The sequence below is a fragment of the Syngnathus leptorhynchus genome, chromosome 5, assembly GCF_054491065.1.
Source record: "Syngnathus leptorhynchus isolate UIUO chromosome 5, UIUO_Slep, whole genome shotgun sequence".
NCBI lineage: Eukaryota > Metazoa > Chordata > Actinopteri > Syngnathiformes > Syngnathidae > Syngnathus > Syngnathus leptorhynchus.
The window spans coordinates 2,115,285-2,131,878 of NC_141199.1; the positions used below are offsets into that span (position 1 = coordinate 2,115,285).

The window sequence follows — 16,594 nt, forward strand, 5'->3', positions numbered from 1 at the left end:
TAGTGGATGCTCTGGCAAACCATCTTTCACTGAAACCCCTGCTAATCGCAGAAAGATTCCGATTTCGCAGACGCAGCCAGGAGAAGGGTGAGTCGGTCACCCAGTTTGTAGCAGCACTTCGCAAGCTAGCTGAACACTGTGAGTGCCAGGATGTGTTAAATGACATTTTGAGAGACAGGCCGGTATGTGGACTCAGAAACAAAACAGCACAGAAGAGATTACTCACAGAAAGTAACTTGACTTTGGAAAAGGCCATTAATATCAGTATCAATGGAAATGGCAACACAGGAAGCCCAACAGTCAGTAGGCCACGCCCATCATTCCAGTACCAAAAACATATGGGGGAATCCGGACCTGTGGAGACTTCAAGGTAACACTTAACCCTGTGTTAGCGACAGAGCAATATCCACCCCCTAATTGACGACTTGTTTGCTGGACTGAGTGGGGGACAAAAATTCAGTAAGATAGATCTCAGTCAGCCTTACCTACAAATGCATGAAGAAAGAGTCACGTGAAATGTTGACCATTAACACACATAAGGGACTCTTTAGATACTGCAGACTGCCGTTTGGCATCACGTCAGCCTCAGCACTGTTTCAGCGAGCAATGGATCAAATCCTTAGTGTGCTGCCTGGGGTACAGTGCTACCTTGACGATATCCTGTGCACCGGATCAAACGATGACGAGCACCTGCGCAACTTGGATGCTACCCTTCAAAGGCTGAAGGACTACGGCTTGAGAATCCGTAAGGACAAATGTGACTTATTCCAACCATCTGTGGAATATCTGGGGCATGTGATCGATTCTGAAGGGCTGCACACTGCACTATCAAAGGTAACAGGTGTCGTGGATGCACCCCCACCACAAAACATCAGTCAGCTACGATCTTTCTTAGGACTGTTGAACTACTATGGAGCTTCATCCCCAATCTGTCATCACTGCTACAACCTCTGCACGAACTGCTACGCCAAGACAAAACGTGGAAGTGGACAGCCAGCTGTCAGGAGGCTTTTCAAAAAGCTAAAGGAGTGCTGATTACATCCGAGGTGCTCACTCACTTCACCCCATCACTTCCACTTCAGCTCGCCTGTGACACCTCTCCTTATGGAGTAGGGGCGGTTCTTTCTCATGTCCTGCCGGGTGGTGAGGAAAAGCCAATCGCTTTTGCATCAAGGACATTGAACAAGGCAGAGTCTAACTATGCTCAGCTGGAATGAGAGGCACGGAGCATTGTGTTTGGAGTTAGGAAGTTCCATCAATACTTGTATGGAAGGAGGATTACGCTCCTAACTGACCATCGACCCCTCACAAACGTTCTCGGTCCACACACTGGGATACCGTCTCTTGCTGCATCCCGACTGCAGAGGTGAGCACATGCGTATGACATCAAATTCAAGATTCAAGATTCAAGAAGAATTTATTCGCCATGTTTGAGCGTGCCAAACAAGGAATTTGACTTCGTTACATCACAGTCTCTGTTCAACATTTAGGTGACTAACAACACTCAGGACATGTGAAAATGACAAATGACAATATTCTCAGCCATCAACAGATGGGAGGGTCCTGCTTCCAGGATGACCAGGCTGCAATGGATGCAGAGAAGACACATAGTGCAAACAGTGTAGACAATCCAAAAAGGTGTGGAGAGCAGGATGTTATAGCACAGCAATGATTCTGAGACTCTAAGAATGGTGTGAGTTCATCAGAGCAACAGCCTGGGGGAAGAAGCTGTCTCTGTGTCTGCTGGTTTTGGCGTACAGAGCTCTGTATCGCCGTCCGGAGGGGAGTAGTTCAAACAGACTGTAACCTGGGTGAGAAGGGTCTGTAGAGATGTTGCTTGCGCGTTTCCTGGTCCTGGACAGGTACAAGTCTTAGATAGATGGGAGGTTGGTTCCAATGATCTTTTCTGCAGTCCTGATTGTCCGTTGCAGTCTGTGCTTGTCTTGTTTGGAGGCTGATCCAAACCAGACAGTGATGGAGATGCAGAGGACAGACTGGATGATGGCTGTGTAGAAGGTCTTCAGCAGCTTCCGCGGCAGGTTGAACTTCTTGAGCAGTCTCAGGAAGTACAGGCTCTGCTGGGCCTTCTTTCGGACAGAGTCTATGTGGCCGGTCCATTTCAGGTCCCGTGAGATTGTGGTACCCAGGAACTTGAAAATGTCTGAGGAGAGTAGGGTATTACTGGAATTACTCGCCTGAAATCCACTGTCAGCTCCACGGTCTTGAGCGGGTTCAGCTCCAGGTGATTTTGGCTGCACCAGTGGACCAGCCGCTCCACCTCCTGTCTGTACGCAGTCTCATCACCGTCCCGGATCAGTCCGATGAGAGTCGTGTCGTCTGCATACTTCAGGAGCGTCACAGGAGAGTCACCTGAGGAGAAATCGTTGGTGTAGAGAGAGAAGAGCAGTGGGGAGAGGACGCACCCCTGAGGGGCGCCAGTACTGGTGGTCCTGGTGCCAGATGTGATGCTCCCCAGCCTCACACGCTGTTTCCTGTTGGTCAGGAAGCTGGTGATCCAATGACAGGTGGAGGCAGGCACCGCGAGCTGGACGAGCTTCTGTTGGAGGATGTCAGGAGCGATGGTGTTGAACGCCGAGCTGAAATCCACAAACAGGATCCTGGCGTACGTTCCTGGGATGTCCGGGTGGTGCAGGATGTGGTGCAGTTCCATGTTGACCGCATCATCCACCGACCTGTTTGCCCGGTAGGCAAACTGGAGGGGGTCAAGCAGGGGACCCGTGACATGCTTCAGGTGGTTCAGCATCAACCTCTCGAAAGATTTCATGACCACAGATGTCAGAGTGACAGGTCTGTAGTCATTCAATCCTGTGATGGTGGGCTTCCTGGCCACTGGAACGATGGTGGAGCTTTTGAAGCACGAGGGCACCTCACACAGCTCCAGGGAGCGGTTGAAGATCCGTGCAAAGGTGGGCGCCAGCTGCTCAGCACAGACTTTCAAGCAGGAAGGTGACACGCCGTCTGGGCCCGGTGCCTTCCTGATCTTTTGTCTCCGGAACACCTGGCGCACTTCCTCCTCACGGATCTGGAGTGCGGGCACGGCCTCTGCAAGAGAGAGATTAGGTGACAGCGGTGATGGAGGTGTGGACAGAGCGGTTGTGAGGGGAGTATGTTGATTTTGCTGCAGGAGGTCCTGTTGTGTGGGAGGACCGATCAAACCTGCAGTAGAACCTGTTCAGCTGGTTAGCAAGCCTTGGGCTCTCCACAGGATGGGGGGTTCGTTTCTTGAAGCCTGTGATGCTCTGCAGGCCTTTCCACACTGTTGAGGGATCAGGATTGGATGAGAGGTGTCTCTCCAGGCTCTCCCCATAACACCTCCTGGCTCTCTTGACCTCTCGGTTCAGTGTGTTTCTGGTCTGCTTGAACAGGTCCCGGTTGCCAGTCCTGTAGGCCTCCTCCTTGGCTTTGCGCAGCCTCCTGAGGTTCGGTGTAAACCAAGGTTTGTCGTTGTTGTACGTGCAGAAGGTCTTAGTCTGCACACACAGATCCTCACAAAAACCGATGTATGATGTAACAGTGTCAGTGAGTTCATGCAGGTCTGAAGTTGCAGCTTCGAAAACTCCCCAATCTGTACAGTCAAATCAGGCTTGGAGGTCCTGCCTTGACTCCACTGTCCACTTCCTCACAGTCCTCACTACAGGCTTAGAAGTTTTTAGTTTCTGCCTGTAGGCCGGGACCAGATGAACTAGACAGTGGTCCGAGAGTCCTCAAGCTGCACGAGCCATAGAGTGGTATGCATCCTTAATTACGGTGTAGCAGTGGTCCAGTGTCCATGCCCCTCTGGTGGGACACGTAATGTGCTGTCTGTATCTGAGGAGTTCGTGTGCGAGGTTCGCCCTGTTGAGAACACCCAAAACAATGATTAGTGAATTTGGTAGAAGTTTCTCCATGTCTGTCACCTGGTCGGCCAGCATCTGCGTGGCTTCACTCGCACGCGCGTATGGTGGAATGTAAACAGCCGCCATGACGATCGAGGAGAACTCCCGTGGTGAATAGAACGGTTGGCAGTTTATGAAGAGTGTTTCTAGGAGAGGGCTGCAAGACTCAACACCATGATGTCAGTACACCAACGTTCATTAATGTAGAAACAGAGTCCATTTCCCTTTGATTTTTCCGGTGAGCTCCGCGCTGCGATCTGCTCGCATTAGCCGAAACCCAGCTCACTCCACGGCGTAGTGGGGGGTGCATTCGGTAAGCCACGTTTCAACGAAACACAGCGCGGCGGATCTGCTGAAATCAGTGTTCAGTGAGGAGCAGCAGTTCGTCCATCTTGTTCGCCAGGGAGCGAACATTTGCCAGATGAATTGATGGTAGGGCAGAGCGGAACCCTTTCTGCCTCAGCTTAACGAGGGCTCCGGCTTGTTTTCCGCGCCGTCGTCGGCGTGCTAGCTTGTATAGCATCGCCGCTCCAGCTAAAATCTCTGGCAAACAGTTTGAATCTGAGAGGACAGGAGAGAAAATACCAGAAGAAGACTGTCCGATGTTTAACAGCGCTTCTCTGGTAAAAGTGATCCGGGGTGGGCAGCAGAGAACACAGAAAACACACAAAATAAGACAAAGAAGCAGAGAGCGACCCACGGAGGCTGCCGTACCCGGCGCCATTTTGGATTTTGGATCTTGGAATATCGCAAATCGGACTTCCACTGCAATGCGGATGACTTATCCAGACTGCCATTACCTGTCATGAAGCCGGAGTCGAACACGGTGGACATCTTCTACTTCAGGGAGGTGGAGAAAGCACCTGTCACAGATGTACAGGTGAAAAGTGTTAGGGTTTATAAACTATCTTGATCGTATGATTATGTTTGAATGTAGACTAGAATTATTAACTTTGTTTAAACTTTTTACCTTTCCTTGACTCTGAAAAGTTTAAACATTCAGTTGTTGAAACTTTCCAAATGGTGAGGAAACACTTTCTTGCTTAGTTAGTCATCTACAATGCTCCACTAGTTTTTGTTTTTACGGCCTTGTAAAACAATGAGCTGGGACCCTCTGCACTGATTAACCAGTTTCTGAGGTGACCACCAAACATGACCAATGTCACCCCCACCCCACTTGTTCTCAATAAATATGCTCTTGTAAGAGACTAACGGCAGAGTTTGTTCGAACATTGCTGTACCTACAGTAACGGACAGGCTCTCCACTTGCAAGCGCTTAAAGGGCATACTGTCTCTCGTGTGGTTCTTGCAAAATAAGTTAGAGTCAGAACATCTCTAACAAAAAGGGAGACTTGAAATGACCCGGAGTTATCGGCGGTCATGGCCGTCGTCGTCAAAGGTCAACTTGCTGGTGATAACGCAAGCCTGAAGCCCTTCCTCAGGAGGAGGTTGGAACTGTCTGTCCAGTCAGGGTGTTTGCTGTGGGGGAGGAGGGTGGTCATTCCACGGTCACTTCGCACAAAAGTGCTGCAACAACTGCGTTCGGGACACAGCAGAATAGTATGAATGAAGGAAAAAGCGAGAAGCTATTTTTGGTGGCCGAACATGGATCTACAGATTGAAGAGTTGGCATAAAGCTGTCCATCATGCCACAAAGTCAGAAACAACCCTCCACTAGCGCCTCTTCACCCCTGGGAATCCCCACAAGGACCATGGCACCATGTACACATTGATTTTGCGGGACCAGTGGAGGACAGGATGTTCCTTGTTGCTGTTGATGCACACAGTAAATGGCCAGAGGTGGGTATCATGAGATCAACCACCGCAGAGAAGGCAATCAAAAAGTTAGGAGGACTCCTGCACAGCTAGTCTCTGACAATGGACCGCAATTTGTCTCACAGGAAATGGCAGGGTTCCTACAAGGTAAGGGGGTTCAACACATTAAGTCAGCTCCCTACCACCCTGCAACAAATGGGCTTGCTGAGAGGTTTGTTCAAACCATGAAACATGCCTTGAAAACATCACAAGGACAAGGAACAGTACAGCAGAGACTGCACAACTTTCTGCTAACCTACCGCAACAGTCCACATGCAACCACCAAGACATCTCCTGCTAGCCTGATGCTAAAGAGAGACCTGCGCACCACATTTGACCTCTTGAAGCCCTCAGCAGTGAAGGACATTGTCCAATGTCAACAGGAAAAACAGTTCCAACAAAAACGTTCGAAATGGCAGGACGCACTGGTGCACCAGCTCTTAGGTCTCCAGTTTGGTGCCTGTTTTTTGTATTTTTCTTGTATGCACTTTATTAGTGAAACAATGCAACAGTTTCATACAGTGGTCACAACCTTATCGACCTAGGCTGCAGCCACAGTTTGTCGGTTTCTGGCAGTTATCACCGTAAACACACCATTCCGGAGGACATAGCGAGATCGCCGGGGTCTCTGTGGATGATCAGCCCACCCGGCACGCATAAGAGGCGGCGGAGAGAGAGGAAGCAGAAGCAGGGACGCCGGTTGGGCTCGGCTGCTAGGCTACGTAAACAACCCCACAGGCCAGCAGTGCCGAGCCTATTCCTCTTGAATGTAAGATCCATCCCCCACAAAATGGACAACTTGGAGCTACAGATGGCCACGATGGGTTTCGTGCGGAATTGCGGCATTATTTTCATCACGGAGTCGTGGCTTCACCCGCTGATTAACGATGCTGCAGTCGAGCTAGCAGGCCGGATGCTACATTGGCAGGGCAGAAACTGAGACTCGGGTAAGAGCAGAGAAGAGGGTCTGTGTTTACGTTCACAACGAGTGGTGTTACAGACAAACACTGTTCTCCTGATTTAGAGGTTCTGGTAGTCTCGACGCAGATCTTTTTAACTCCCGAGGGAGTTGACAATAGTCGTTTTAAATCCCACTCGATGCTAACGTTAACACGGCTCTCAGCCTGTTGTTTAACACCATAAACAAACAGCTGCTCGCCCATCCCGACGCAGTCCTTATTGTTGCTGGTGATTTCAACCAGGCGTGCCTGAAGTCTGTGCTCCCCAAACTCACCCAGTTTGTGGATTTCGCCACCAGAGGGAATAACACTTTGGATCTTGTTTATTCCAATTTTAAGCATGCATACAAAGCGTCCCCACTCCCCCATCTGGCTGGATTTGACCACCTCTGCTTGTCGCTCACCCCCACCTACACCCTCCTGCTGAAGAATTCAAAACCTGAGAGAAAGACAATTAAGACCTGGCTCAAAGGAGCCCTCTCTCAGATACAGGACTGTTTTGCAACTACAATATGGGATTTATTCTATAGCCACAACCTCCAGGGGGACACGGTACTCTCCTACATAACGTCACCGTCAACAAAAGAGTCAGGATTTTTGCAAGCCAAAAACCCTGGATGAAAATTGCAGTGCAATGCCTCCTGAAACAACGCAACACTGCCTTCAAGTCAGGGGACAGGGCAGTGTACAGCGAGGGTAGTGCGAACCTGAAAAGAGGTATCACGGAAGCCAAAGCGGCCTACAGAAGAAGAATTGAAGATCACCGAGAAGGATGTGGCTGGGAATAAATCACGTCACGAACTATAGAGGCAACCACCAGATGACAGCCAGGACTGATGCTTTGCTGGCAGAGGAATCGAATCACTTCCTTTCCCGGTTTGAGACTGTCAGGCCCCCAGCGGTCACATCACCATCACCCCCACCCCCAAGGCCGTCGTAATGACAATTCCAGGTGCACGAAGTGAGACATGCACTAAGAACAGTGAACCCCAGCAAGGCGGCCGGCCCCGACAGAGTACGCGGTAAGGTACTCAGAGCTTGTGCTGATTAACTGGCTGGAGTGTTCATGAAAATCTTCAACCTGTCCTTGGCCACCATCCCTCCCTGCCTCAAGACCCCCCACCATCATCCCCATCCCCATGAAAACAGCAGTGGACAACCCCAACGACTACAGGCCTGTAACACTTACGCCTGTTGTCATGAAATGCTTTGAGAGACCAGTCTCTCTCAGAAACATCAAGACCTGCCTGCCTCCCACTCTGGACCGCCACCAGTTTGCCTACAGGGCAAACCGATCAACTGAGGATGCTATCACCGTTGCTCTCCACACCGCGCTGAGCCATCTAGAGCACCGGGGGAACTACTTAAGAATGCTATTCTTGGACTTCACCTCAGCATTCAACCACATCATCCCGGAGATCCTGATCCAAAAGCTGCTCCACCTGGGTCTCCCCATCACCACCTGCCTCTGGATCAAGGACATTTTGACAAACTGCCCACAATCTGTCAGACTTGGCCCCCACCAGTCCAACACCATCACAGTCAACACCGGCTCTCCACAAGGCTGAGTTATGAGTCCCTTCCTGTACACGCTATACACGTCCGACTGCCTCCCGACCCATCTCTCAAACGTCTGAATAAAGTTTGCAGATGACACCACTGTGGTCGGACTCATCTCAGGGGGAGACGAGTCCGACTACAGAGATGAGGTCAACAGACTGACTGTGTGGTGTTAAGTTAACAACCTTCTATTGAACACCACAAAAACAAAATGAATTATTATAGACTTCAGGAAGGGCAGAGCGGATCCAGCCCCACTTCACATCCACGGGGACTGTGTAGAAAGGGTTCACACCAGTGCAGATATCCAAGGACCTCACCTGAACCGCGAACACCTTGGCGGTGAAGAGGGAAGTCCAGCATACGTACTTAGTGTTCTGCCCTTGAGCAGTGATCAGAAAAAGAAATATACAGATGTGTAACAAGCTTTTGAAAACCACTGTGTGAGCAAGAAAAATGTGAGTTTTGGGCATGCAAGATTTAATAGACAAAATCAGGAAGCAAAACAGACTGCAGAATTGTTCATCACTCCTATTCATAGCCTTGTACAGCGGAGTACTGCGTATTTGGAGCTCTAAGAGAAGAGCTTATCAGAGACAGGATTGTTGTGGATCTGAGAGATGCAAAGCTTTCTGAGTCTCTCCAGATAGACCCTGGTCTCACACTGGAAAAGACTCAAAGCACTCATCCAGAGTGCGCCACAGCGAAGAACTAAAGAGGCAGCAACCCGTGCTGCGTGGCAGTATGGATGAGAGGCAGTCTGAAATCATAGACTACTTTACCACAGTACCAAAGATCCAAACGGCACCAAAAAGAGGTAGCAAGGGCAACGCACGTCTCAAGCCAGCAAATATGGAGAGAACCACAGGCTGTGGAAGATGTGGAAATACAACAAATCATCATTGGAAGTATTGCCCTGCTAAGGATGCAGAATGCCAGATATGTAAAAGAAAAGGACATTTTGCCCCAAAATGCCGGTCAGCTGGCTTTGAGCAAAGACAAGTGTGAATTCGCAAAAAGCAAAGTAATGTTATTGAGACACAGCCTCTTGGATGAAGGTGTTAAGCCCAAATCAGGAAAAGTCAAAGCCATACTGGAGATGCCAGAGCCCACCTACGTTGCTGATGTCAGGCGAGTGATGGGCATGGCTAAGTACCTGGGCAATTTCCTGCCTCATTTCTCCACATATGCATAGCCTCTAACGGTTCTACAGTCTGAGAAGATAGAATGGTGTTGGGGGGACACCGCAGAGAGAAGCTTTTCAGAAGCTAAAATCACAACTGAGTTCACCCAGAGTCCTGAATGTAAACTCACCTTAAGCAGAGACACGCGTGTCAGCTGACGCATTATCCTTCAGGAGTGAGCGGTTATGGGGCAGAACCAACCTGAGAGTGGGGACTGGAAACCAATTATGTTCACCTCTAGGGAGCTATCTGACGCTGAGAAACGTTATGCTCAGATAGAAAAGGAGGCGCTCGAGATGAACTTCAATATAGAGACGGATCACAAGCCATTGGTCCGTTTGCTGAGTTCCAAAGCTCTGGATGAACTTCCTCCATGTGTTTTGAGACTGACGAAATTCACCTACAAGATTGTGCACGTACCGGGAAAGCAGCTCATCACAGCAGATACACCATCAAGCGCTCCAGTGAATCACAGGGCTACGCAAGAAGAAAAAGATCTGGAGTTAGACATCCAAGTCTTTGTGGACTCTATAAGACAATGTCTTCCAGCCACTGAAACAAGACTGCAACAACTCGCTGAAAAGCAGAAAGAGGATCCTTTCTGCAGTACATTGAGACAGTACTGTCAAACTAATTGGCATGACAAAGCAAACCTACCCCCTGATATCGGACTTTACTGGGATGCGAGAGACTAATAATCATAATAATAATAAATTATATTTATAACGCACTTTATATTCGAAGGAATCTCAAAGTGCTACATGGCAAGTAAAAAACAAGAATAAAAAGCAAGGACAAGTATAAAACAACTGGACGACAGCCAGGATATAAAAACAGGAATTACAGAAATGCCAAAGTAAAGAGGTGAGTTTTAAGTCCGGTTTTGAAAGAGTCAGTAGATTGGGGTGCTCGTAGGTGGTCGGGGAGGGAGTTCCACAGTGTGGGGGCTGCATGGCAGAAGGCTCGGTCACCCATGGTGCGCAGCTTGGTGTTCGGGACGTGGAGAAGGTGAGAATTGGATGAGCGGAGGCTTCGGGTGGCAGATTTGGGGGCAAGGAGTTCTTTGAGGTATGGGGGAGCATGTCCGAGGATGCACTGGTGAGTGAGGAGGGTGATCTTATAATTTATTCAAAATTTGATGGGGAGCCAGTGCAGAGAACGGAGGATGGGTGTGATGTGGTCGCTTTTCCGCACCCTCATCAGGATCCTAGCAGCGCAGTTTTGGATGTACTGGAGCCTCTGGAGGCTCTTGCTAGGGATCCCGATGAGGAGTGCGTTACAGTAGTCTAGCCTGGAGGAGACAAAGGCGTGGACAGGTTTCTCAGCATCTGTCAGGGTAAGTGTGGGGCGGAGTTTGGAAATGTTCCTGAGGTGGAAGAAGGAGGTTTTGCAGATGTGTTTTATGTGTGACTCTAGGTTGAGTTGAGAGTCCAGTATCACACCCAGGTCGGTGACAGTGGCTGAGAGGGGGATTGTGTGACCGGCGAATGAGATGCTTGTGATTGGGCAGGTATGGATCTGATGGGGAGTGCCAAATAACATGGCTTGGGTTTTATCGCTGTTGACTTGTAGGAAGCTGAGATTCATCCACGCCTTTATCTCCTCCAGACACAGTGAGAGGATGGATGAGGGAGATGGATGAGGCTGGGTTGCAGAGGGTGGGGGGTTGAGTTTGAGGTATAAGCTGGGTGTCGTCCGCGTAACAATGATATGAGATGCCGAACTTCCTGATTATATTGCCAAGGGGTAGCATGTAGAAAATGAAGCGGGTAGGACCGAGTACAGATCCCTGGGGGACACCGGAGGTGACTGTGTGTGTGTCTGATTTTTTCCCTCCCAGGGAAACGTACTCGGTTCGGTTCGAGAGGTAGGACTGAAGCCAGGTTAGAGCAGTGCCAGAGAATCCAGTGGGGTGAAGTTGGTTAAGGAGGATGTTGTGGTGGACAGTGTCAAATGGAGCGGACAGATCCAACAAAATGAGGAGTGACGAGGAGCCTGCATCGGCAGCCATGAGAAGGTCGTTGGTGACCCTAACAAGGGCTGTTTCGGGACTGTGGCCAGAGCGAAAACCGGATTGGAATTTCTCAGCGATGTTATTGCGAGTGAGATGGGCGTGAAGTTGGGCAGCTACCACTTTTTCCAGAACCTTGGAGAGAAACGGGAGGTTTGATATTGGCCTGTAGACTACTTCGCATTACGTCCGTAAACCTACTCCTGATGGGACAAAGGATAGTTATTCCCAGCTCCTTAAAAGATGGAATGCTTGATATCATTAAGGGATAGGAAAATGCCAAACCAGGGCCCGTCAGTCATTCTAATGGCCTGGGCTCTCAACTGAAATTAAAAACAAAGTCTGAAATTGTCTTGCGCATTAAACACAGGCCTCCACAGCGAGCCGCTTTTAACAATCCCCACACCTGAGACCGTGACAGTGTGTTGGACTTGATCTGTTCATCTGGAAGGAGAAAACCTACCTGGTAGTGATAGATTATCGCTACATCGAGGTGACACACCTCCATGTCATCCAAAACTGTCACAGCAGCTCTAAAGAACATCTGTGCTCTGCATGGAGTTCCTGTAGTGCTCATGTCGAACAATGGGCCGCAGTTTACAGATTCCCCTCTTTAAGGACTGAGTATGGCTTTACTCGCCCGACCAGCAGCCCAGGAGATCCACAAACCAATGGTGAGGTTGAGCGGGCAATAGCCACAGTCAAAACGAGAGAAGACTATGCAAAAGCACTACCACCCACCCCTCGAGAAAATGGCTGCTCCTCTAGCCCAGCTATTCATGGGAAGACAGTTCAGGACCTCACTCCCACAAGTGCCCAAAACACTGTCCACGCTGGCCAGACATCAAACAGTTCCGTAGAGCAGATGGAAAAGAAAAGAAAGTAAAATATTACAACAGACGCCACAGAACGCACACTCAACCGGAATTACATCCTGGCCAAAGTGTACGGATCACTATGTACACATACCACAACAGAGAGTACTCAAGGGGCAATAGTACAGCAGTCAAATACTCCTAGATCATACCTCGTCAGAACAGATGATGGACTGCTGAGGAGGAACCGTAAACACCTGCGTGCAACCTAGCATCCACCATCTCCTAGTGTGAATCACCTCCAATGGAGAATCACCTTCCAAATACTGTTTATGTTACAAGTTCAGACAGATAGATGTTCACATCCACCTAAAAGGCTGGATTTGTAATTTGTCAGTACGAAAAGAGTTCCCAGCTGTCATTGTTTAAGAACAAAAATGTTTGAAGTGAAATAATGATGCTGTTTACTTAAAAGTGGGAGATGTTGTGTAAGGATTAACCTAACCCATTACCATAACCTAACAATGTTGATGTCTGAGCCAATCAAATGGGATGTCGTTGGTATGTACAGTAATACCTCTTTTATTGCGGATAATTGGTTCCAAGACCACCCACGATAGGTGAAAGTCCGCGAAGTAGGAACGATATATGTTTTAATTAGAAATTTAAACACCATTGTATTAAAATTTCCATCATGTGGTATTTCCTATTGGCCACGAGAGGGCATGAATATATTGCAAGTCAATTAGAAAAGTGGTTTGTCCTTGCCGAGCAATGCAACATCATTAACCCGGGGACATCATGCAGAGCAAAACCAAAGTGAGTCACAGTTGTGAATAAATCTCCTGTTGCATTATCGTCCAGTACACAATATTAAAGCTTTTTAAACCCTCACCCAATACTTTTACGAAACATAAATATTTCCCATTCCCTTAATCTTAATTGCCACACTGTTCTCTGCATGTATTATACGTTTAGAGTAAATAAACGGACAAACATTGTCACGTGTCCCGACTCCTTCTGCACTGGTTGGTGCGAGTGGCCGGCAGTGATACACATTGCTCAGAGGCACGCCTCGCGTGATCAGGGCTCATTGCTGTTGTCCCGAAACCTGGAAGGCAGTCGTTTTTCCTACGTATGCAGCAGCTGGCCACGCACCCTGTGCTTGTCCTCAGTGGAGCACATTGGTCAGAGGCACGCCCTGGGCAAAACCAGGAAGGTAGTGCTTTTTTCCTACGTGTGTGGCAGCAAACCGCGCACCCGGTGCTTGTCCTCAGTGCACGCCCCGCGCTATCAGCGGTTATCAAAGTTGTCCTGTTTCTGCACGCTGGTGCATTTTTCCTTCGTGCACGGCTGTGTCACGTCTCCGCTTTCGCCCTGCTGGCCGGCTCACACGCCAGACCTCTGAAGCGTGTGTTGCCAATACGAACTGCTAACAGTCAGTCCTCATTGTTATCTCTGCTTTGACACGCACACCTGCCGCCTGATTCTCGTTTGCCTGGCTTGTTTATCCAAAAAGGCCAGATCCATAATCCATGTCGACTCTTCCATGAACAGTTTAACTGCATCCAAGAGCTCAAAGAAGCAAACGAGCACCTTGCCTTTTGACAGCCACCTCACAGTGCAGTGTAGCAGCAGGTCACCTGGAAGTCACGTGCCCACCTTAGCGATGAGATTTATGAATTGCCTGTGGTATAGCGCATGTGTGCGGACGTAATTGACAATTTTCATCTCAGGCTTCATGACATTGTCTAAATTCAACGATTTAGACATGAGTCGCTCCCTGTGCATGATACAGTGGAAATTATATTAGAGTGGTGCTCACTCTAACTTATTTGCAAGAACCATACGGGAGACAGTATGCCTTTTGAGCACTTGCAAGTGGAGAAATCGTTCGTCACTGTGCATACAGCGATGTTCAAACGAAGTCTGACTTAGGCCTCTTGCAAGAGCATATTTATTGAGAGAAGCAGGGTGGGGGTGAGAGTGGTTTGGTGAACCCCTGGCCTCTGGTCAAATCAGAGCAGGGGGTGTTTGTCGTGTAAACAGAACATCTTTGATTGCTTCCTCTGCAGCTGGTCAATCAGTTTAAGGGATCTTAGCACTTAATTCTACTACTTTGTTAAGACAGGACAAGTTTGGATTATTATTACAGGTTACATTCCAACATAATCATAGGATCAAACTAATCTATCAAGCCTAACAAATTCCAAAACTCGGGAAAGGTTTGGTCAGCTTTGCACAGCCCCACAAATCCGTTCACAGATCCGATCATGGCTGGTGCTCCATCCGTGGCTATTACAGCTAGCTTTGGTATGGGCAGTTTTGCTTTCGCAAATGCAGCCATCATTATTTCTTTCTTTATTAATGTCCGATATTCTGTCTTCAACAGTGTGATAGGACAGTTGGATGTCTGATACCATTTGTTTTGGTTTGTCGTTTTCAGGAGACAGGATTTTAATGTCACTGAGGTTTTTTTTTTAACAAACTCCCCTTCATTGTATGGCTTTTTAGCCCGTGCAATGTTCCAATTACCATACTGCACTGGGAGAACAAGCAAACTCCTCACAGGGAGGGCCCGAGGTGGAATCGAACCCACACCCTCCTAATTGTGAGGCGGACGTGCTAACCAGTGAACGACTGTGCTGCCCCAGTGGGAATATCCATCCATCCATCTTCTTCCGCTTATCCGGGGTCGGGTCGCGGAGGCAGCAGCTTTAGGAGCATAAAGACCTCCCTCTCCCCAGCCACTTCATCCAGCTCATTTCGGGGGATCCCAAGGCATTCCCAGACCAGCCGAGAAATCCTGGGTTGTCCCCAGGGTCTCCTACCGGTGGGACATGCCCGGAACACATCCCCAGGGAGGCGTCCAGGAGGCATCCTGATGAGATGCCTGAGCCACCTCATCTGGCTCCTCTCCACGTGGAGGACCAGCGGCTCTACTCCGAGTCTCTCCCGGATGACCGAGCTCCTCACCCTATCTCTAAGGGAGAGCCCGGACACCCTGCGGAGGAAACTCATTTCGGCCTTGTATCCTGGAGCTCGTTCTTTTGGTCACGACCCATAGCTCGTGACCATAGGTGAGGGCAGGAGCATAGATCAACCATAGGTGAGGGCAGGAGCATAGATCGACCGGTAAATCGAGAGCTTTGCCTTTTGGCTCAGCTCTCTCTTCACCACGACAGACCGGTACAGAGTTGGCAATACTGCCGACGCTGCACCGATCCGCCTGTCGATCTCGCGCTCCATCCTTCCCTTACTCGTGAACAAGACCCCAAGATACTTAAACTCCTCCACTTGGGGCAGGATCTGATCCTCGATCCGGAGAGTGTATTCCACCCTTTTCCGACCGAGGACCATGGACTCAGATTTGGAGGTGCTGACCCTCATCCCGACCGCTTCACATTCGGCTGAGAAAGCTGTTTAAAAATTGTTCAAAGATACAATAAAATATTTAAAAATACCATAATGTGTTTAAAAATAATTATAAAAGTCTTGTTCTGGGCCACGGGGGCGCGTCAGCCCGTCAGCAAAGTGAGAGCAGAATGGAGCCAAGACACGTTTACACTTTAAAAAGTGTGTAAAAAGTGTTTAAAAATGCAATATAGTGTTTAAAATGATATAAAAGTCCTGTGCAGATGTCCTTGCTCACGGCTATCTGAGTCTTACCCATCTGTCTCAAAGGAACAAAACTGTCTGCCATCCTGTACCATAACCACTGTACCACACGCCGATCAAACTGACCCCAGATATTGCAATTCCGAGAGGTGGTCTCCAACACAATGTCGAGAACCTACAATCCTGTTGTTACCGAAGATGGACAATTGAAGTGATATTGATGGTTCTAAATGTCACAGCCTGTACTGATCTCCGTGTGTTAGGGTTAATAGATTAGTTTGATCCTATGCTTATGTTGGAATGTAACCTGTAATAATTAACCAAATTTGTCCTGTCTTAACAAAGTAGTAGGACTAAGATCCTTTGAACTGATTGACCAGCTGCAGAGGAAGCAGTCTAAGTTGTTCTGTTTACTCAACATCGTAAAATACTTTGTGTACGTTATCACAGTTCATCAGCCAGCCAAACTCATGTATAGAACACTTGAGCTAGGATTCAGAGCGTCTTGCTTCCTTGATTTCCATTCAGTGTTAAACACAGCAAGTGAACCTGCAAGTGAAACAACAAAAACACTTAGTTTCTTCTACGAGTATTCTTTTTATATACAATAATAAAGTCATCCAACAAAACAATGATACTTACAGCCATTGATTCCACGAACATAAGGAGAGGAGAAAGATTCGCTTGGATGACACAAGCAACGCTAACGTCTTTCAAACTCATCAATTGTCAAGTC

The 16,594-nt window shown here is 48.6% G+C and overlaps 1 protein-coding gene across 1 annotated transcript in view; it reads right to left on the reverse strand.

Moving 5' to 3' along the window:
* Window positions 1-16,594, reverse strand: part of LOC147056226 (syntaxin-3-like) — a 58,340-nt gene that overhangs the window by 11,741 nt on the left and 30,005 nt on the right. The gene's annotated exons all lie outside the window — the stretch shown is intronic.